We start from the raw sequence: 22,498 nt of genomic DNA on the forward strand, positions 1-22,498 counted from the left end.
GTATTTAATCTTTACGTCGTAAGAAATTGACCAATCAATCGATTATTCTTTTCATATTCGATTATAATTGGTCAATTTCTTACTTCTTAAAGCTTAAATCACCTATTGTGGATCGACACTTAGAAGTCGTAAAGATCTCTTTTTCGGGGTTAATGTCGGTTCTCTTATGAGCGCGCACTCGATCACTCTCCGAGACGCCATGGTGTTCACCATGGTATAGATTCCAATCTGGCTAATCGCGCCAATTCAAGACCACCTCGAATAGCTTTCACAAGATTTCTGTTCTACCAAAGATGCGTGCTCGCTACGGCTACATATTAGTAATCTAATTTCAAACTTTCACTTTCGCGAAATGCTCATATTAAATAAAACAAACAGGAAAAAATTTCGTAAGTTTGTAGGCAGTTTTTTTTTTTTTTTGTCGATATCGTTGGCGAGCCGCTCGAGTCGCGCGCGGACAGATCTGAACCTGAATATTCTTGTTCCCGTTTGGAAAAACAAAGAGGTACGAACGGTCTTTTTCTAAAAAGACGTTGATTGGCAGCTCGGGATCGTATGACCGTGTCTCATTGGTGTCGTTTCGCGCTCGCCCCCCCCCCCCCCTGGAAAGAAGCGGGGCCCCCGAACGCGGATCCGCGGATTCTCAGTCTCGCCCGCGTCTCGCTCGGGCCTTGTCGAGAGGCTCGGGATCAAGAGCGATGTTGTCGTTTTCGGCAATCATTCGAGTAGCGTGAAAAGCCCGCGAGTTAAACTTTAAATTCTTATAATTTAAAAGCTATTATTTTGGCCATTGTTTTGCCGAGGACAAATTTATTCCAAACTTTCTCTCGCGGCAGGTCGAAAAGAGGAAGACAAATTCAAGCGGTGAGTTACAGCCGTTGCAGTCGAGAATGCGCCCTCGCGTTTATTGCCGCGTTGTTTTCGCCTCTAGATTTCTTGCTATCGGGGGGTTTAAGCGCGGTGTATTTTCGCAATTAAGACAGAGAGGGTAGAGGCGGGGCAGAGCTGGTTTTGTCGACTCTCTCTTTTGGTCGAATTTAACATCGGCTCTGGATCAAAATGTCCGGTCCAAGCGCCGCTGTTTAATGGAAATTTGTGCAACACTGTAAACTACCTTCAATCCGTAACTGGCGAGATATTTTTAATAGTAGACCATGTTTCTGTCAATTACCTATATCATAAATTAATCCGATTACCATAAATAGTTTCCACTTTTCATTTATATAATTAAATACGAAATGAATTATTACGAAGGTATTATTTTAGTTACCAATTTTATTACTTATTATAAGATTGTTACATATTAAAGCGATTACAAATTAAAACATTAAAATTTTCAAGGATTTATTTAAATATATCGAATCGAAATGGTTTCTTGATTTCATAAACTATTTGTAAAATATTATTGCAGTCATCTTTTTATTGTAAATATGAAATTCAACTTTTAGTTGAAAAACTACACTATTTAATGTATATTTTTATGAAATGATAATCAATGGTTGCAAATTTTTATTACACAGTTATTATCGGCTGTTAACTATTATATAATTATATATCCGGCTAGCCCTATGATCGATCAGCTCTAACTGCACGAGATGACGTACTCTTGTCAACCGAAAGGAAAGTCGGAACAAATGAGTCGTTCATCGAGCTACATTTAGCATCGTCGTCTTAACCGAGAATTAACCCTCCGCTTTTATTGCTACATACTCTCGCTTAGCTTCTTGCGATCGGACCTCGAGGCTCGAGGTGTGTGTTCGCATTAACCTTTTCGTGCCGCCGCCCCGTGAAATAAAGCTTTTTGTTTCTTCGGACGATTTCTCGTGCACTCGAGCTTCACATTCGGTATCCATTTTGTAAAATGTTGCGTGACTTACTAATGGAAACATGTCATGTGAGATTACATTTTTGGTCCAAAGTCTTACGAATCCTTTTAATTTGCTACGATACGTTAATTTTGATCTAATTTAATATATTTATATAAAATTTTTACATGTCAATATTTTATACAATACAATTACGTTTTTTTATTTTTTAATTTTTAATTAAGAAGAACAAGTGCGTGTATAATTTGAAAAATATATCAACACATAATTATTAAACTAGGCTAAAACACTACTTTTCTTGTGTACATCTCTTTAAAAATCGCAAGTTTCTGTTTTTGTATAACTTTGTGATCGAGTTAATTTGACAAAATTAACGAAAGAGAATTGATTAAAAAGTCACGAAACGTTTAAATATAACAGCTTCAAGATGCAACGCTTACGAATAATCTGCGTTTGCAATTTAACATTGCAACTTCCCAACTGGGGACAGTGAACTTAGACAGAGTTTGTTGTTAATAAGACGAACAAGAATGAAGAAGATAAAGTAACTGGGTTGCGAGCTCCATTCTATTTGATTGTGTCCGACCTGTTTCTTGGAATGTATACTGTGCTTCGTTTCTCTCGACCACGGCCTTAAATTGAAGCCTCCTTGCATTATAGCGAGACAGACGCGTGTTAACAAACACACGGTTTTCTTGTGTAAATGTTCGTCGAAATAACGCGGTGAAATTTATTCTCATTCTTTAATGGAATTTTAATTGAAGTGGAAGTTTTTTACCGCTGGAAATATAAGAGTTTTATAAGTTTACGTGATGAAATATTAATACAGCGTTTATAAGTCCGTAAATACGAATAATTCCTAGTATTATAATCCAGAGTAATTATAAAATTTATTACAATCACTGTTTTGTAACACTACATTTGCGCGAAAAAATGTGTGATGCTACATCTTACATTGATTTCTTTTAAAATCACAAAAAAGTTATGGTATAAAAATTTGTAAACATGCATTTTATAAATGTCTAATGTCTAAAAGCGAAAAGACATTGAAAAGTTTCGTAACATTATTAAAAAATTAAGGAAACGAGTAATCACGAGTGTTAACGTTTATAATAAACTTTATTAAATATCAAAATATAAAAATTAATAATTGAAAAAATAATAAATCGAAAATTTCTGCATAGAACCTCAACTCATCAACTGTATTGAAAATTAGATAATGTAAAAATATAAAATAGACTCAGATTTAATCTATCACCTATTTTTAATATAATTATTTGTTTATTATTTTAAGTAATATCTTTATTGTTCGAAATCTTCAACTTAGATATGATCTTTTATTCCATTTCTAATATCTTTGAGTAGAATTTCTCGTTTATCGTATTATCATGTACTTAAATTTATTTTTAAACCTGATTACATTTTACACTTTTACATTATCTAATTCCTTAGTACTGTTGATGACAAGACTCTGTGCAGTTCGAAACTTTCGATTTATCATTTTTTAACTTTTATTTCTTATTCTTTAATCATAAAGATTAATCATGAACATTCTCGATTGCACGTTCAGCAATCGGCCTTGACCTTTCACTATTGTTATTATCTGTAAGAAATAAAAAACTATAAAAAATCAATTAGATATATTAATAGGTGATGAGGATATAAATAGTTATGGGAGAGAAACCGTCACGGTCATGCAGACTAAATAACGGGTGTAAAAAACGAAGGATCTCGTTCGAGCTTTATCGATTGTGCTAATTTTTCCGTTTCTTATATTCTATTTTCAGAAATGAAGTTCAGCCTATGTTATGTCGTTGGAGGAGATCTAACCGATGTACCAGAGTGATGTGATTAATAGTGATTAATAGTGTGGAAATTTACCTAATACATCAGAGCGAAAAGGTGAGATTAAAAATCTCTTAATTTGAATAATGTGATGTCAGGATAGCCGAATTGAAAGAAAGAAAGTTTAATTAAATATTAGCAGAATATTGGCAATATAAATAATCAGAAGAAGAGGAGTTGTCAAACAAGTATCGTGTAAATGATGAAGGATTCTTTGTTCGAGTCTAATTGGTTCCGTTTATTTTTTCATCTCCTACAAATTATGAACTTGACTTTATATTATTTCGCAACATTGCAATATAATCAAAGCATTCTTGATATACGTATTATCGTGACAGAAGTTTATAAAATGTTTAAATTATCGTTGCGCTTCCGCAATCGTCTGTGAATGAATGCACAGTGATTCATACGAGAATTAATTTATGACTCTCGAAGAGCAATCGCTTTTATTATTTGATAGCAGATGAGGCAGAGATATTATTTGAAGCGGCGAGGCAAGAGAGAATCCGTTAGCTGCGATATTTATTGAAGTTGCTAATTTAACGAGCAATAGAATGGGACTGCGCTTGGTTAATTTCCGAGTGTCATTTACAGCAATAGTCTTTTTCGACGTTTTGATTTCACGAGCGATGTTTGATACGGGCAAATAAATGTAAAACGGGACGAGAGCGATCGATACAACGTGATTTGGAGTGTGTCGCTATGAAAAAAAGGAATTAATGCTCGAGAGTAGGAGTACAAAGCAGAATCTATTTTAGAATGACATACTTTTGAGAGATTTTACCTATTCTGATAAAATGACAGACATTTCACTTAAAACATATGAAACTCGTAAGTTTTTCATATACGAGAGTATAATACTTGTAAATGCGAAAATTCTTTTCTGTGTGTGTGTGTGTGTGTGTGTGTGTGTGTGTGTGTGTGTGTGTGTGTGTGTGTGTGTGTTACACTTTTGAAAATGATTTTTCTCACGCGTTGGTGATAACGAGGCTTGCGCGGTTTAGTATTCAACACGGGCGAAAACGTAAAATATATTTTTAAGTATAATCTCACCAAAGATTTTGTATGCAAGAATAAAATAATGGTGGCCACGATACGATGGAATTTTGGAAATCCACCGATGGGGGTGGGATTAAAATTTAATCTGGCTGCGCGAATCTCCTGTCGTCCAATTATATAAGCTTACGTGGGCAAAACGCTTTTTAACGTGGTGATAATAAAATGAGCTGTTGCCGAGGGCAAAGTAGGAGTAGGAAAATCTGAATAAAAGGTGAGAGAGAGAGAGAGAGAGAGAGAGAGAGAGAGAGAGAGAGAGAGAGAGAGAGAGTGCGAAAAGAAAATATAAAGGCGGCACAGAACAAAGAGAACGGACAGGACAGAAAGAGACAGACGAAGAAAAAAAAAACCAAGAGCAAACGAATGCCTTTAAACTCCACCGTATTGCGCCCCGCGCTTTTGCAATGTGGAAAACATGTTGGAAACCGTTGCGTTGCGCTGTACATTTGGAAACAGATTGGTTGGTCGGATCTGTCACGCGGTATCGCGATTCTGACAAGAAAGACGGAACAACCAATCAACTGTTCCTGGACCCTTTGTCCGTCCAAGCGGCGCGGCGCGGCGCGGCGCGATGCGATGCAACGCCAGACTCCGAATGTGAAGTCGTCCGAATTGAAAATACCTCGTCACCATGTTCGCCGCCGCTGCCGCCTTTAAATCTGTCCGCGATCGTCGCTAAAAGCGCGGATAAAACTTTTCAACCTGGATAGCGTGCACGTGACGCGAATGAAAAATCTGATAGAGAACGGGAATCGTAGACGAGAAACAGGGAGTGTAGAACGATCTGTAAGCGTGTGTTAACCGTTACCCGGTTACACTCCAAAAGGGAGTAAAAACGTTATATTGTTACATGTGGGTCGTTGTGATTGTCGCTTTTTGTTGTTTGCCATCGGGCCCTTTATATTCTACGGAATATCTCTTCGATCAAACACGTTTTCAATTCCCCACGGGGCCCGATGACTGGCGTACTTTTTCTTTATTTGTTGTTATAATTAATTCTCCGTTACATTGTCCATTACATCGATTACATGTCCGATGCTATGTCTCTTCTTATCTGATTTTATTCATTAATGTGTTCTAAGTTATAATTTGTTTATTAAAACATTTGGTATATTTAAATTATTTAATCAATCGACTCATTAATGATCATCAATCAAATTATCTTAAGATCATTTTTAATCTAAGTTATCAAAAGATATTAAAATTTTATTAAAGACAGAGACTAGGGACAAAAGATATAGACAGAAGAAAAGAAATTGAATACTGTTAATGCGCGCGTGTGTGTGTGTGTGTGTCCGTTATACCAAAAATATAGATATACCAAAAGAAGTAAAATATAAAAATAAAAGTGTTCAAAATAATAATCTTGCGAAATAGCAAAAGCCGCCGTAAAGATACTTTTAGGAGGACAATATAAAATTAACCGATCATCCGTGATGGATAGTTGAGTTATCCTAATCACCGGTTTGCGGAAATATAATAATTGTCACCGGAAGCGACAGAAGCGTGAGAAGTGGAAGTAGAAATGTCCACGACCGACCATCGACTGGCCGTCGTATAAACGCGCGGAGAAACGTCGAGCGAGAGTAGATAGAACGGTTTGCTCGTGGAAGGGTCAAGAGGAGGGTGTTCCCCGGGTATAAGGAGTCGTGAGCACGTAACGTGTTATTCGACGTCTCCCACGGGGATTCCGGACTATCGCCGCCAACACTATCACTCCGATGGGCTCCGATCCTTCTTCAAACGTTTCTACACTTCTCTTCTCTCTTCGCCATCGCCTTGCTCACGTTACCCTCACGCGATTGCTCTCCCGTGAATGCCACTACTGCCCCGCTACTGCCGTGACCCTCCTCCTCTTCCTCCTCCTCCCCCCTCCCCTTCCCCCTCCCTCCAGGAAAGCAGACTCGTCCAATCGCGAACGGGAGTAGAGTCGTAAATTTGGCTGTTGTTAATTAATGAGCGAGACTTTAATGACGTAAACTCACGAGAGAATATCGCTCGGTATCAGGATTGCATTTCAACAAGAGAAATTTCAAGAAACGACGAAGAAAATGAAGTAATTTGATTTACCAATTTTGATAATCTAAGTCAGATTATCGAAGAATATCGAATTTATATATATTTAATTTTTATTTTCAAAGAGATTACACAGGATTACACGATTTGTATCAGAAAAATGAATATTTCGTTTTCAAAATAAATATTTGATAATTCTTTTCATTTTACTTTTTACGTTATTTACGCTTTTGATGAATGCGATGTTCTTTTATAATCTGTTATTATATCATGAATTCAATCATAAATAAAATCATCGCGTGTAACAAATCCATGCAGAAAGGCTTAAACGACGGTCGCGGATGAACGATTAATATTAATTTGCGATATTATTGTGTTCGCCTATTTATTTGAATTCAAACGAACTGACGAATTTAAATGGATTCACACGATTCATTACATCGACAAGTCATATCTCGTTTAAAACAAGTTCAGATCAATATAATCGAGTTTTGATGCATAAATATTGCTACCGAGTCAAATTAAATTAATCAAAAGCGATAACATCTACATGCGCAAATATATATATATATATATATATATATATATATATATATATCATGTATAACACACACACACACACACACACACACACACACACAAAAGTACATACATGAGCGTACATCACAGGCATATAGGCACACATACGTTTATGTATATAATCTATATGTGTATGTACGTATGTATATATGTATGTAGGTAGGTAGGTATACATGTACAAATGTACAACATGAATGAAACAAACAACAAAAAAACAACAAACAACGTGAATGAAAATCTTGCAACAGTTTTTCACTAGAAATTGCACTTTTATACTTTCATGCTTATTTATATTTTTCATTGATCATGTTTTCTTCATTGTTGATTATTGATTTCATAATATTGTCATTAAAAGATACTTTTCAAACAATTTATTAAATTTTCAAGTTGATTTCATATGCTTGTTAATATTCAATAATAATTTATTGTGCATTTCTCTTTCTATTCTTTCTTTGTCTCCCTGATGTCTGACTGACATACATACGTGCAAAAAACTTAACGTTTTTATACAGTAAAATTGGAAATACTTTTTCACCTAATGTAATGTTCACAAGTTCGACAGTACTACACGGTATTAACAATTTCGCGATTGCTATATTTTCTCAACAAATGTGTACGAGTGTTTTCCTAGGATGGTGAAAGCGAAGAATATCAATATTCGCAGAACGAAATGTTCGATGGCCGGCCGACTTCGTTTTTCTTCGTTTCTCGAGACGATTAAAAATATTTTCCATAACCACTTGCGGGAGCTAATATTTACACAATTTATTTTATATCTCCGCCGATCGGCGAATCGATTATCTCTCATCATTTTGCTTTACCGTGGTCTCCTCTCACCTTTTTTTCCTCGACGCGATTTCAAATGAATCTGCATAGGTGCAAAAGCGACCGCCCGAGGAATATTTGTTAAAATAAGCACCGCGAACCTGTATCAATACGTAAAAGTTAATTGCCGTCGCACCGATCGCATTGATTGTCCGGTGATATTTCGTTACAGGTTTAATGTACCACGATGTTTTATCACGACTATTTTATGCGCCATTCCGATCGTTCGCGTCGAGAAAATTATGTTTATCGAATTTCAATGGATATAAATGGTATTTGCATGAAAGAGTTAACAGTCGCTCGGCGATAAAAAAGATTAACATCGATCACGATGGAAAAAATGCCAACCAATGAATATATCTTAATTATCCAATAAATGATATAAGAAACGTGGTATAAATAATATTTATAAAATTATATACACTATACAGTGGAAAAACGTATTACGATGGACACGTTTACACCTTATATCATTTTATATATATATATATATATATATATATATATATATATATTCATTAATTATATACGTTTATCTAATTAATATGGATAGTACAGGAATCTCATTCTAACATGTTCTGAGATCGTATTTCATTGCTGCAGCGAAATTCGTGTGGAACAACGAAACGTCTATGGCTATTTATTTATTTATACGCGAGATGAACCTGGCCTAGATTCCCGAATCTCAGCAACGATCGAATCGATTGAGTTCTAATCTAATAGGTTCAATCGATGCGGCTGAGAATCAAATTATATAGTAAGAGTGATAGTTGTACCAAGTTATACAAACAGAGATATCGCAATGCAAAGTCCAAATATGTAAAATTTACGAAATATCCACATCGTCATCGAACAAGGGTCCAATGATGATTTTCTGAATTCTGATACCAAGGAGTAGCTTTCTTTAATCAAGAGATATGTCTCTGTCTCTCTTTCTCTTATCCATCATCCTGTCTGTCAATGTATATGTCATATGAGCGCGCGCGCGCGCGCGTGTGTGTGTGTGTGTGTGTGTGTGTGTGTGTGTGTGAGCACGTAATTTACAGAATATATATATATATATATATTTACAGAATATATATATATATATTTACAGAATATATATATATATATATATATATATATATATATATGCTATGACATTGGTATATATTCTGCGTTGCATGTGTTTAAACGCATTTGCGTTATGTATGGGACGCGTTAGTAATATTTATTTCACGTTGCATACGTGTGCATGCGTATGTGCGTACAAGGAATATAAAAAAATAATAATTTAATGAAGTATTGTTACAATTATATCACTCAACACATCAGATTTTTTTATAGTTTCAGCGTAATAATACATTAGATTTCATTGACAATTTCAAGTGGCATTAGTTTTTTAAATCTTTTATACAATTTAATTTCAATGTTATTCAAAATATTATTTTATAAATAAGATTTTTTTATATAAACACAAATATAATGAAGTATACTCTATAAACAAATATATTCTTTGTATTAAATTTTTTTACTTATAACTACGAGTGTATATTAGTTTTGGATGGATAAAATCTTTTAATTTTTTTATAAGATTTTTCTTCTTATTTTTCACATATATAAATACAAGTTTATAATAATTTTTTTTTACTAAAATCACAAATTGGCGCCACCTTTTGATCTTTTGTACAAATGCTAAAATGGTTTATTCTCTGATTTGGAAATTTCTTAATAAAATAATTTTTTTTTGTATTGGAATAAAAACAAGGAGCAAGTAGTGTAAATTTGACACTATTCTTTATCTTTTTGAGAAAGTTTCTATCATCATGATTCCATATGGATCTTTCATCATATGAGTTTTTATATATGTTTCTTATACCAATCCATGTTTATTGGGCATATATCATACTGATAAATGTGTATTAAACATGTTTGAAAATAATTATTTGTTGAAATTTGTTAACGTACATCATTATACAGCATAAAAAACATTTATTATAACTATATTGTTTATATCAATGTTTATTGATTTATAACGTTTGAACATACCTTCTCCACAAATTTTGAATAATTATGAAAGATCTGATATTTATCAACGCTTTGCGAGTAGTTACTAACGATTGCAAGAATAACATTTTAAAGATTACACAATTTCTATCTTGATTTATGTAAATATTTAGATAGATCGCGTATCACGACAGAATTTAAGACGTTTCTTTTTTCTCAAAATGATTTCGAACGAGCTGTGATTTATCAATTACAAAATTCTCGATTTAAAATTTACTTGGGCTTAATTTCTTCGAGAAATTTTCTCCTGTTCCCCTTTCCTTTTGAGCACGTGAGCAATGTGTCAAGGTGTGCCCGAGAGACGAAGAAATTTCTTGCGCAACTAAAATTAGCGATCGAGCGCGACGAATGGTCATTGAAATTACGTGAACGTTCGTTTCCTTTTCAAGGATGTCCGGTCGGACGAAACGTGGCCCACCGAGGAATCAGTCTCGACAGCGGAAATTCGATGGAAAACAAACTCCTCTGTTTTCCCCAGGAGGGGGGGAGCGGCATCCCTCGTATTTCGAATATAATTTTCAATCGTTTCGCGCTTATTCATACAAATCTCCTCCACACATTGAAAAAGACCACAACATTGTTCAAGACGTTACGTATTGAAATTAAATGTTAGCAACCGATCTCTTTCCATACTTTGCTATGCGACTTCTGCTCATTTCCACCAACATAGATTTACTTTAATCTATATTTAACTTGCTCTTTATCTTTTTCTAAATTCTTAGAAACTAGGCGTTACACTTTCGCGCTAAACAATTGAATTACGTTATCTCTACATCGAATTATTTATTTTGTACAACTGTTTTTGTGTAATATGATCAAAATACGTATTTATTAATAATTTTGAAAAAGAGAGAATTTATGTGTGCAGCGGAACTCGTGCGGAAATCTCTCCTGTACTCTTACATTCATTTTACGTCAGATTCCCGCCGCGTCTAAGCGCTCGCCTACACGTGTTTCTTCCCCAACACGTCGGCACGCAAGATGAAATTATACGATGTACCACCAAACCCGGAACGCCCGCTTGAGAGATATAACGCCGCAAACATAAGTTATGTATAGCCAGTTAAGGAGAGCAGAATGCCGGCTGTTCTCCCAGCAATTCCCACAGTTGTGTATTTTATATTTTGCGTAGTCTTTTTTCCCTTTCGAGCGTCCAATCTTTCCAATTTTCCAAATAAGCACGTTGATTTGTAAATTTTCAACAAATTCTGTAATTTTGCATTTCGTCTACAAAAATTATAGTAATTTTATATTTGTCTCACAAAAGTGAAACTTTTATATTATAGGAATAGAAAATTCAAATATATATTATCTGTTCGATCTGCTCGACTAAGCTTGAAGCTAAAAGAATGAGCGTTAAGTTCGAATTTATGCAGTGATCGGGCTATAATATCAATTTATTATGTTTGAAATTTGAGTGCAGTTTGCACATTATAAAGAATATGAAAACATTGCATAGTATGCATTGGAAATAAAGAGCAGTTTTTTTTTTTTTTCTTTTCTTAATTCCACGCGTATGTAGAAATATCAAAGGCGAGACATGGTTTTATCATGAGATTGATTGCAGATACATCTAGATGAAAGAAAAATTCCGCACATATCTATGATCAATTTTACAATAGGATCGTGTCTTTCATTTGATATCTGTATGCGCGTATGTCATATTAATTTGAAGTGAATTTAAACGATTGAAACTGTTCAAACATATCTTTCATTCAAAGATTTGATATTCGAACTGTTCAATTATCTGATCATTTCGGAGCAGTGTTTAATTTTACATACTTTTTTATCCGATATTATTATAAAATCATATTTTTCTTATCGCATTTGAATTGCGTTTTATATTAATTTACGGATCATTAGAAAATGACAGTATCAGTCAAAGTGCACATTAAATCTTATTACGCAAATCGACTTTATTGTCTAAGTAAAAAAAATTAAAATAATAGAACAGTTTATGAATTTATTGTTAGTAAAATGCAAAAATAGAAAATAGTTCATCTATCATCTCATTACATTTTATATTCATCATTATCATTTTATCGCACAAATTTTAACTGTAAACGATTAGACGATGTTTAATTTTTATGTTTATTTTTAATTTTAAATTACAATAAAATATTAAAAGTATATATATAGTTAAAAGTATACGATGATATTATACAAAAAATATTTTACAAAATATGGATATATGAATATAAAAAATATGGAATAGAATAAGTACAAAAATAAAAAGATATTCATATGCAGCTACAACTTACACAATATAAACACATATATGCATTTGTAGATGATTAAAAAGGGTAAAATTTTAGAATTTATATTTAGCTATTGTTGTGAAATTGCTGGAAAACTAAAACCACAGTGGTGTTTTTCACGGGTAACGAGATAAGAAGGAAGGGATAAGAAATCCACGTCCGATATCTCTTTTCCACAGTTGTATATGACATATTGAAGAGTAAAATTTTAGACTTTATCATCATCAAACTTTTTAGACAAGCTGAAAGGGAGTAATATCGCAAACTTAGGGCAAACTTACGCTACTCTATCGATGCTTAGCGATACTTACCCTGGTACTTAACCGATACATTTGGCGAGTTGATTTTATCGGACGTGTGTGTGTGTGTGTGTGTGTGTGTGTGTGTGTGTGTGTGTGTGTGTGTGTGTGTGTGTGTGTGTGTGTGTTCGATTAACAGGCTAAGCTCACGTCGAGTAAGCAATTGCGGACGGATGCTTACGTGCGTCTCACGGGAATGTCCTCGTAGAGGACTACTCGAATCAGAGTAGGTTCGGAGATTAGATGGCAGCCGGAGAAGGCAATCGGAAGTCGCGCGATGTCCCCTCGGTTTTCCCATATATACGTATATATTTCATACCATACTTATTCCGCGTAATTCAACGGTGGGACGCGACGAAAGAAAGGTCCGATACACTCTTTGATCGAGTGTAAATATAGTGGCTTCTAAATTCTGTTCCCAAACACCGTCTTTGCTACGAATCTTTATCACTCGCGAATTTTTGGGTCTCTGGATATATATATATCGTCGAGGCTGTCGTCTGACCGAATCTCGCGTTACTCTCCTCTCTCTGTCCTTCGCCTCTGCCCTTTACACTTCTTTCTTTCTTCCTTTTTCTTTTTCTATCTTACGTCTTCGATTTCGTTTCCATGAGGATTCCTCGCGCCATTCGAAATTCTTGCCCTTACGTACGTTTTCACGAATAGTAGCGATCTTGCTCGTTTCCTCTTTCCAATTTTCTTTTTTTCCTCACTTTATATTGCAACATGTTTCTCGCGATCCTCCAATATTCCTTTTTTTGTTATCGAGCTGAACATTCGACTATTTCTGTTTCTGTTTTTTTTTTTTTTTTTATATTCGCGCTTTCTTTACGTTCCTGCGTGTCACTCGTTTTTCTCTCTTTCGCTCGTTTTCGAGTTTGGTTTTCCTTTATCTTTTGATCCTCTTTCATTTTTTTTTCTTTTTCCTTAACGTCCTCAGTCACATCTTTCACAACTCTACCCTTTCCTCGACCTTTTCCTTTTATTTTTTCCTCTCATTTGCCGTTTTCCGCATCTTTCGAATCCGCTTTTCCGCGCTCGCTTTTTATGTCTCTCGCTCTTTTTCACTCATCATTCCCGTTTTTCCTCAACCTCTTCCTTTACTTTGTTTTATCCTTCTTTTTTCCCCTAGTCGCCACCTTCTTTAATTCCTCTCTTTCTCTCTTTCTTGCTGCTTCGCCATCCACGATTTACTTTGATCGCTCATAAAGAAAAATAACCGTAAAGACGTAACCGGCGCAGCAAAGACGAGGCAAAGCATTAAAGAGATTTCTCTGCGTACAACTTTTAAAGGAAAAATAGAAAGAGAAAAGAGGTTTCAGAAGAAACGAAAGATGGCAATAGGGGTTATAAAACTCGATCGTGCGTAGAAACTGCAACTGTAAATTTCATTGGATGCATCTCCAATATGGAATTGCTTAAAAATAAAAACGTGCTTCTGCAAATTAATTAATAAACGATCAAAATATTATAGCATTCGTAAATGTCGTCATAACGATAATAATATCGAATAATATCGAAATAATAATATCGTAATAATATCGAAATTTATTATTACATTATTGTATACTTACTATGTATGGAAAAAAGTTTATATTTTTAATTAGACAAGTAAATATTTTTCATTCTATTTAAATTGACAATATTGAATGTGTCAGCAGTCAGTGAAATATTATATTTATTAACATCGAAATGCCTAATAATAATAATGATAATTTTGATAAACTTTAATATAATAAATTTAAAGATAAGTAACCACTCGAACGAGTTTCACAATTAAATTTAATTAATTCTTATTTAACGAAGCAATCTTAATTTGGATGCAACGTCGCCATGTCAGAGCTATATTCCAATAAGATTTTTCTTCCAATAACGTATATTCACTCGATCCAATCGTTATTTCCATGTATTTTTCTGTCTGCCAGAGTTCTGTCATTATCTTCTTTTGCCTGTAATCCTTTCTCCTGTCCTCCCAAGAACCGCGCACTTTTCGTATCGCTTCCTTTCGTTGTTTTCTATTCTCGTTGTGATTTTCTTTCTACGTCGAAGATGCTGATGAGGTCTTCGCGGTTTTCGATACCTTCCTTGTTAGCGACGAGTTGCTTTGGTACACAGGCAAAATCAAGTGCTTCTTACCTCTGGAATACATTTGCAAACGAATCGGAAAAGCTCAAAAACAATCTGCTGTAAGATTTTTTGAGATATTTGTAAAATTATTTTTTTTTTTCTAGAGCGCGCAAGTGCCTTATAAATCTAATCTAAATCGTCTGAATTGAGATTTCAGACTGAAATTTTTTGACATCTCTCTCGTTTCTTGTATCTTATTTTATCTATATTAATCTTTATTTTGTGCTAACTCTCTTTTGTTAACTGAACATTATTTTAAAAAAGTTGCCGATACAAACATGTCACTTTGTGTTCAGACTGCATTTCTTAAGCTAAAAATAAAACTTTGGAAATATAAATACTAGAAGGTGTCTTCTAGCGAATAGTACAATTCTTAGAACATTTCTTTTGCATATTTTGACATAATTAATTTTTTTATAAAATGAGCGTTTGAAAAATTGAGTTCCAAAAACATTCTAGTACACAGAATATAGATACGTAACCATCTTTAACCATCATTAATTTATTAGACATTAGATTATAGATGACAATATATAACAACACAAGAGAATTAAATAATGATATAATAAATGAGCAAAAAATATAAAAGTGTGATAGAAAAAAATGTTAAAGCTATCTAAACTGATTAAGTACGAAATAAATTAATGATCATACTTATGTTTACGATCCTCAATAAATTATATACTATACTCATCTCATTTATGACATCCCGTTTTTGTATCTCCCTCTCCTCCTCCTCTCCTCATCTCTTCTTTCGATTTTTCAGCATTCCCTCAACCAGACCGATCGGTGAGTTCTTAAAATTCGAAATAACGTCTCGCGCTTCTCGATATATCGAGTTAGGGAAGAAGCGAAGTCGAAATGCGCTTCTTACCAAACGACGATATATTCTCAAGCGAAGCATAGCAAGCGATATGAAATTTTCCCCTTTTGGGACACTGCGTGTCACACATGCGTGTGTGTTTCAGTCTGCACTTCTCTCTCTCTCTCTCTCTCTCTCTCTCTCTCTCGTTCTCAATAGCGAGTTGATATTTTCCTACCGATCGGATAACAAAGACGAATCTTTTCAATGTTTTAAAGTCCTCTTTGCAAATCGATTCGGATCCACACACTTGCACCGGTTATATACTTGCTTTGAATGCAAAAATGCGAAATTTACGCAATGGGTTTATGATTACATAATACAGAACAAAGATCAAAGCTAATCCTCTAAATGCTACGCATTAAGGTAGATATCAATCTAATTCTGTCGCAATTAGCCTGACAAATAAAATTTTCCTCTGCCATCTTGCATCCGCTTTCTCCGTTCTTTTGAGGATAACGATTCGGCAAGGTATAATTTCTTTTGATTCAGATAAAAAAACTTGCTCGTAAAAAAGTAAAAATTTTAACTTAAGAAAAGTACAAAATAAGTTATAACATATATTTTTGAAATGCCATAGAAACATGCGCTAATATACAAATTCGAAAATTATTTTCATAAAAATTTCTTGTAGACAATCGCCAAGCAAGTTGCACCAACAATCGCACAGTAAATAGGCAAAGAGAAAGGAGGAAATGGATCACATTGAAATATTGTTATCTCGCATTATCTCTCTTTTGATTGCAAGCTAGTCAAATTAAGGAATTGTTGTTTGAAAAATTAATAAGACTTAATAAAACAAAGATGATAATAATAATAATAATAATAATAATAATTTTAACGTCGCAAATTAAAAAAAATGATATTAAATTACGTTCATCCGATTGGCCGAGGAAACTTTCGCGATCTAATTTTTTCGTACGATCCGTATCCGGGGGTGTTGCGGAACAAGTTGGCAAGGATACATCCCCCGCAGGGAATCCGTCGCATTGATCTACGACAGGGAATCGTCCAATATATGAACTTGAATTACGGGGAGCCGGGAGACGCTGCAGGATATCTTTTAAATCCCACCGTCCCTTACACGATTGCAGCGTGTTGCGCGAAGCGGTTTCTCCCGCGGGACAAAATGCCACTATTTTTTCGCTAATTTGACACGGAACATCGAGTTGTCGTATCGAGGAGCCGAGCTCACCCCTCCCCCCCTCTCTCTCTTTCTCTCTCTCTCTCTCTCTGTCTCTCTCTGTCTCTCTCTCTCTCTCTCTCTCTGCGGACCAATACGCGAACCAGACATCGCAGTAAGGATTTCCGGAAACGTCTTCCACGAAGACAGCTTGAGAGGTTTTAGAGAAACATAAAGAGGATAGAGTATGCGAGAAGCGATCAGGTGAAGTTAAGCAACTATCCTCGAGCCCCCGGATTTTTGGTCGATAAGCTCGTTGCTAAAAATTTACGTATTTGATGGGCAAAAAACAATTGCTTTTTTCAACATATTATTAAAATTTATCATTATAAAATATTGTAGAATCGAAAGAATTAAAAAAAAAAAAAAAAACATAATATGACTTTTTATTTCAAATACAAAATGCGAAATTAATTTTACAACTTTTAAGATGCACGAAATAAAGTGTAAGTTTAAATTTTTAAATTTCAGTTTTATTTGAATGTTAATAATTAACATGTTTACGAAACGAGTAACGTAAAAATAGCAGTGATCATGAAATAAAAATATATTGTAGATTGAGAAACAATCTATTATAATTAGCGTTCTAAGATAGTTCTCCTCTTATAAATTTAACATGACAGATAAGTTTTATTTCTTACATTATCTTGTTGGAACTATCTCAAAAAATTCAAAGCATGGAATGAGAGATAAATGGGAATGATACGGCACGATAGGATAAGTACATTTCTTTTGCATTACGTAACAAGCGGATAAATCATAAATCCATTATTCATCGATCTGAAAATTTAAATCAGTCCCATGGAGTAGCAGATGACGAATATGTTACTAGAAATTGTTCTCATTGATATTCTGTAGGAAATGTCTCGATGCGAAAGGAAATACATTTATTTTTAGAAACCTGTGATATTTTAAAGATATTTTATAGATGTATATTCTTTATTATTATTAAAAAATTAAAGAAGAGTAAAGTGAGGGCGAAAGTATTTATTGTTAAAAATAATTAATAATTCTTTGTAGAAATAGCGAATATTAATTCAACATTTAGTTGGTTGAAATTACACTAGACAATTTTATTGAGAAAAGAATGTTAATGACAAAACTGGAATATGTCTTTAAAATTTAAAGGAATGTGCTACAGTAACATTTTTAAAAAAACTAATCTTTTTTTACATTTTTCGAAAGATTGATATTTTAGAAGTATACTCCTGAAAGATTTTAATGAAATTCGAGTCGAAATTCGAATTAGATCTTATTTAAATAAACATTTTTTATCAGAAAAAATTCAAATATGAAATAAAAAAAATTCAATGTTTTTATAATTATTGCAATTATGTATATCTATATCTAATAATATACCTTAAAATTTTCTAAACACTGCAGATGCGCATTTCGCGCTATTTATTTTCTTATATCACATATTTTTCAATCAAATCTAAAATAAATTCTATTATTAATTTGTATTGCAACTAGATATATATATATATATATATATATTGCCTATTTTAGTTATGCAATTGTCGTGAAGAAGCTGTCGTGAAAAAATTACTTACATTATCATACATCTTCAATATTTAATCGGTCGTAAAATACCCTTAAGAAAATACAAAATAAGACATCTTCTCCTAACTTATAACTTTCTTTATCCACGAAGATAGAATTACGTATATAACATGTATTACATGTATTACATGTATTGCATGTATTACAAACATATAAACTGTCAAAATTGTGCTATTCCCACAATAATAGCCACTCACAAAGTAAGCGCGATGAGAGCTTTAATCAACATCGAAAGGTACACGCGGTAATAAACTTGAATACATCGCAGTGTCAATTTAACATGCCTTTTTTTTTTGTGAAAAGTGAATTTGGAGACTAACGTAAGATTATGTAGGACCAATATTATAAACGGAGCACGAAATATTTACGGTTTTAGAGAGAAGGAGAGAAACAAGGACAAAGGAGTTTACATACGTGTCTCCATTTTTACAAAGTGAACCGAAAGAAATGTCCCGAGAAACGTGATCGTTCCGGAAAACGGGAGAATGCAGTTAAGGTAAAATACGGTACCGCCATTTTTCACGGTACGGAAACGATGACATGACCAGAAGTGAGCGTTATTGCAAAGGTTAAAGCAAACCGCGTGCATGCACGGCTCATGCGAGAGAACAGGAGGGTGAAATGTGCCGGAATGAATATTGTCTTTGCGAAGGGACTGCGTTTCCGCTAGGACGGGGAAATACCTAAGTAGTAATAACAATGACACACAATGTGTTTTTTTTTTTTTTTTTTTTTTTTCCCCAATTGTTTCTCTTTCGACAATATAAAGATACGAAAAGTGGTAGATGTATGTAAAAATAAGCGGATGCTTCGGTGAAAGAGATTTAAATTTTTTTTAAATCGCCGTAATTATTAAATTCGTCTGTACGTAAAAGGTGGTTAATAATGTGAAGACAATTAAATTGACAAATTATATTAAACGTAAAAAATTGTGAAACATATCTTTTTAACAAATTGGATAATACCTGAAAACTACTTTGAATGAAATTAATTTTTCAAGGATGAAAACATTTTCGCGTGGCCTATATTATACAATTGTCATTCCAAACTGAGCTAATATGAAACTAAAATAAACTAAATTAATATTCTATAAACATTTTCGGAATATCACTTTAATATTATGTATTTTATCATTGTAAATTTGTTTTCGAGAAAAATGAGAGTTAAAAGAGCGAACGAAGGGTAGTAAAGGGTTTATCAGAAGCTAAAGATGAATACGATACGCCTTCCTCCATCGCTCCGACTTCATTTTCCGTTTCCCGAGGAAATCTCCCTTGAGAATGAGTCGAAGTAAAAAAGTTGACCACACACAGAGCTCTACAGCTTCTTGCTTGGGAGCGGGACTCCCGAAGCGCGGTCTCCCTGTTTCGGTGGATAAAAACCGTTTTGAAAAATAAAGAATATCCCGAACGGATACGGTGCACAAGTACCAAGAGACACACGACCTTTCGCCCTCCCCCTCCCTCTCCCCCCTCCCCAAGACACTCGGGGTACTCTCGCACCCATGCTGGACGAGAGACGGAGAAGGAAGGAAGGAAGAGTGACAGAGAGAGAGAGAGAGAGAGAGGAGAGCTGGGTATAAAGTAACGCGAAACAGTGGCGCATTATTCACGGCATGAATTATTGATGAGCGCGGCGTAAAATATGAACGGCGGCGGCGAGCGTTATCAACGCCGGTGCAGAGCTCCGTCCGCGCTCTTTTGATAGCGCGACTCGCGTCGAATGCGTCGAGCTCGCCACACCGCGCGGGGCGCGCTCGTGCCCGGACAAATGGCCCGGCACAGACGACACCGCGCATATTGCGTTACATACGTTACATACGTTACACACACCGTGGCTCTGCCACAGAATCGCTCTTTCAGTTATTCCACGCGAGCTCGCCCGCGAGCCGGAGATCCTCGGCTCGCGTGTACACACGTGCACGCTTCCCTTTTCTCTTTGTCTCTCTTCCGTTATTTTCCGAAAGACAATATCATACCGGGAGTCTATGTATCTTGTTAAATTCAGCAAGAGTTCCCGGATCCCGCACATGTCGCCGCGATATATCGAGTATTATTCCGTAAATGATGGTAATAACGTCGTCGTTGATGAGAGTCCTCGAAGTCCTGACTGCTGTTCGCGACTGTTGAGAGAAATAATTTCTATACACCCGGTGCATTCAAAGTTTTACTGACTTACCTCGATGTATATATATCGCGCGCCCACGAGGAGAGTTTATCGTACAATAATGGTTGAAACTATGTAGAACATGAGTGTTCATCATCAAGTATCAGACAAATATGGTTCGCATGTTTTTTTCGCGAAATTTTTGCAGGCTCGCGCACAGTTTTATTTCTAATCGCTGAAAAAGCACGTCTACGAATGGGAAACGGTCGAAATTTCAATGTTTGCGGTCGGTTGTTTTCCTCGTTGTGTGGAATCGAGCTTCCGTTTTGAGAATTTCGCATGACGTTTCGCACAACGCGGTCTCCATTGATTCCGTTTCGCAGTTTCCACGAGCGCAGGTTCGTATCGGTTTAAAGCGAGATGCCGCCGTGGGATCGTGTGGCTGTCGCGGGAAATATCTTTTTTTTTCTTTTTTTTTTTTTCCCTGTTTCGGCTTTAACGCATCTCCGCGGGGTATTTTTCCGTGTAACGCAATATTTGCGTATTCGCCGTTTTACGCAGCTTCATTTCGGTTTGGCTTCGGCGATTCCTGATCGTGTCGGGGAAAAATATAGCCGAGCGCGATGACAAATCTGCTTTTAAAAGTAGAAGTATACACAACAGAGAATACAAATCAATAAAATTGAGCTCGCATAACGTGACAATATTTTGAAAGATTTCAGATTACGAAATCGCAAGTACGAGTTGCAACAGGTCGTGCCGTAAATCGGCACGTGCGTGCAATTTAATTTAATTAAATAAAATGACATCTACAATATACAATCTCTCTTTATAAAAAAAATTCGCGTGGGTTTCTTTTATTTTGAATATTTGACACTGGAAAAATATGTATCGCGATTGCAAAACTCGCATTTTTGTGTCCGGGTCACCCACCTAGTCTATCTATGGTTTTGCAAATTCTTTCATAATTCTTGCAAACATTACAACTTTTAAAATCCGTTGATGAATCGTGTTGTTGGTATTGTTCTCGCATAATAATAGATGCTCCAAGTTACTCTACTGCTCCAAAAGTTTCTTAAACGTTGTCTTAAATTTCGGCACGTTAGCGAGTTTATAGCTGCGCACGTAAACTAACTAAGCGCGAATAAAGAGATACATAATTGCTCTACTTTCTCCGAGTTTCTCATGTCTCTATTTAAATCTTAATAAAGTTATCAAGTGGTATATAAATTTAATAACGAATTAAGCTAATAGACAATAAATAAAATTTTACTTATGATTGAAACCGTTAATGTAATTTTCTTAACACTATCTTCTTGTTTTTTAAATTTTTCTAAAGAAAAAAACTCTTTAATTCTATGCAAAAATGCATCATTTAATCGCAACAGCAAATAAAACCGCGAGTAAATAAAAAATGGTGGTGATTGGTTAATTTTAATAGAAACGATGTTAAAGAACTCGAATGTGTGAAGCGTCGAGCAAGAAAACTGTTTCTTTCGTAATGTAATAAAATTCTCATCAAAGGCGCGATGATTTTCCGTTATTATTCCATTATTTTTTTTTACTCGACAGAATTATGTTTCATTTTCTTGAGAGAGGCGCTCATTTTCCTCCGATGAGATCCCTTATCCGTCTAAATACAGCGTGGGAGAATCATTTAAGTCTCCGCACGGACCATCGTTTGCGTTCTTGTTTAAGCCAAGATAAAAGGAAACGAATAAGGTGACTCGTGAAACTGCATTTAACAACGCGTGAAAGAGAATCGTGTTACTTCAGATTTTATGGAGAAAACTCGGTTAGTGAAAAGTAATAATCGTTCCTTCGCATTATTTGACACGACATTTTCTTTTGTCAAGTCGACGAAATAAAAAACTTAATTAATTACTCTTAATTAATTTCTCAATACG

General features: G+C 34.8%; 1 protein-coding gene and 1 long non-coding RNA gene across 3 annotated transcripts in view; one reads left to right on the forward strand and one right to left on the reverse strand.

The window, feature by feature from the left end:
* Positions 1-22,498, reverse strand: part of LOC105431474 (lachesin) — a 143,996-nt gene that overhangs the window by 44,007 nt on the left and 77,491 nt on the right. The gene's annotated exons all lie outside the window — the stretch shown is intronic.
* The window catches only part of LOC112552382 (uncharacterized), a 70,830-nt gene continuing 48,960 nt past the window's right edge, over positions 629-22,498 (forward strand). Inside the window, exons 1-2 of the long non-coding RNA XR_016138619.1 lie at positions 629-864; positions 3,614-3,728. This is a non-coding gene — a long non-coding RNA (uncharacterized LOC112552382). The remainder of the gene's footprint in view (positions 865-3,613; positions 3,729-22,498) is intronic.

This window comes from Pogonomyrmex barbatus, unplaced genomic scaffold, assembly GCF_055798465.1.
Source record: "Pogonomyrmex barbatus isolate J1 unplaced genomic scaffold, ASM5579846v1 scaffold16, whole genome shotgun sequence".
Lineage (NCBI taxonomy): Eukaryota > Metazoa > Arthropoda > Insecta > Hymenoptera > Formicidae > Pogonomyrmex > Pogonomyrmex barbatus.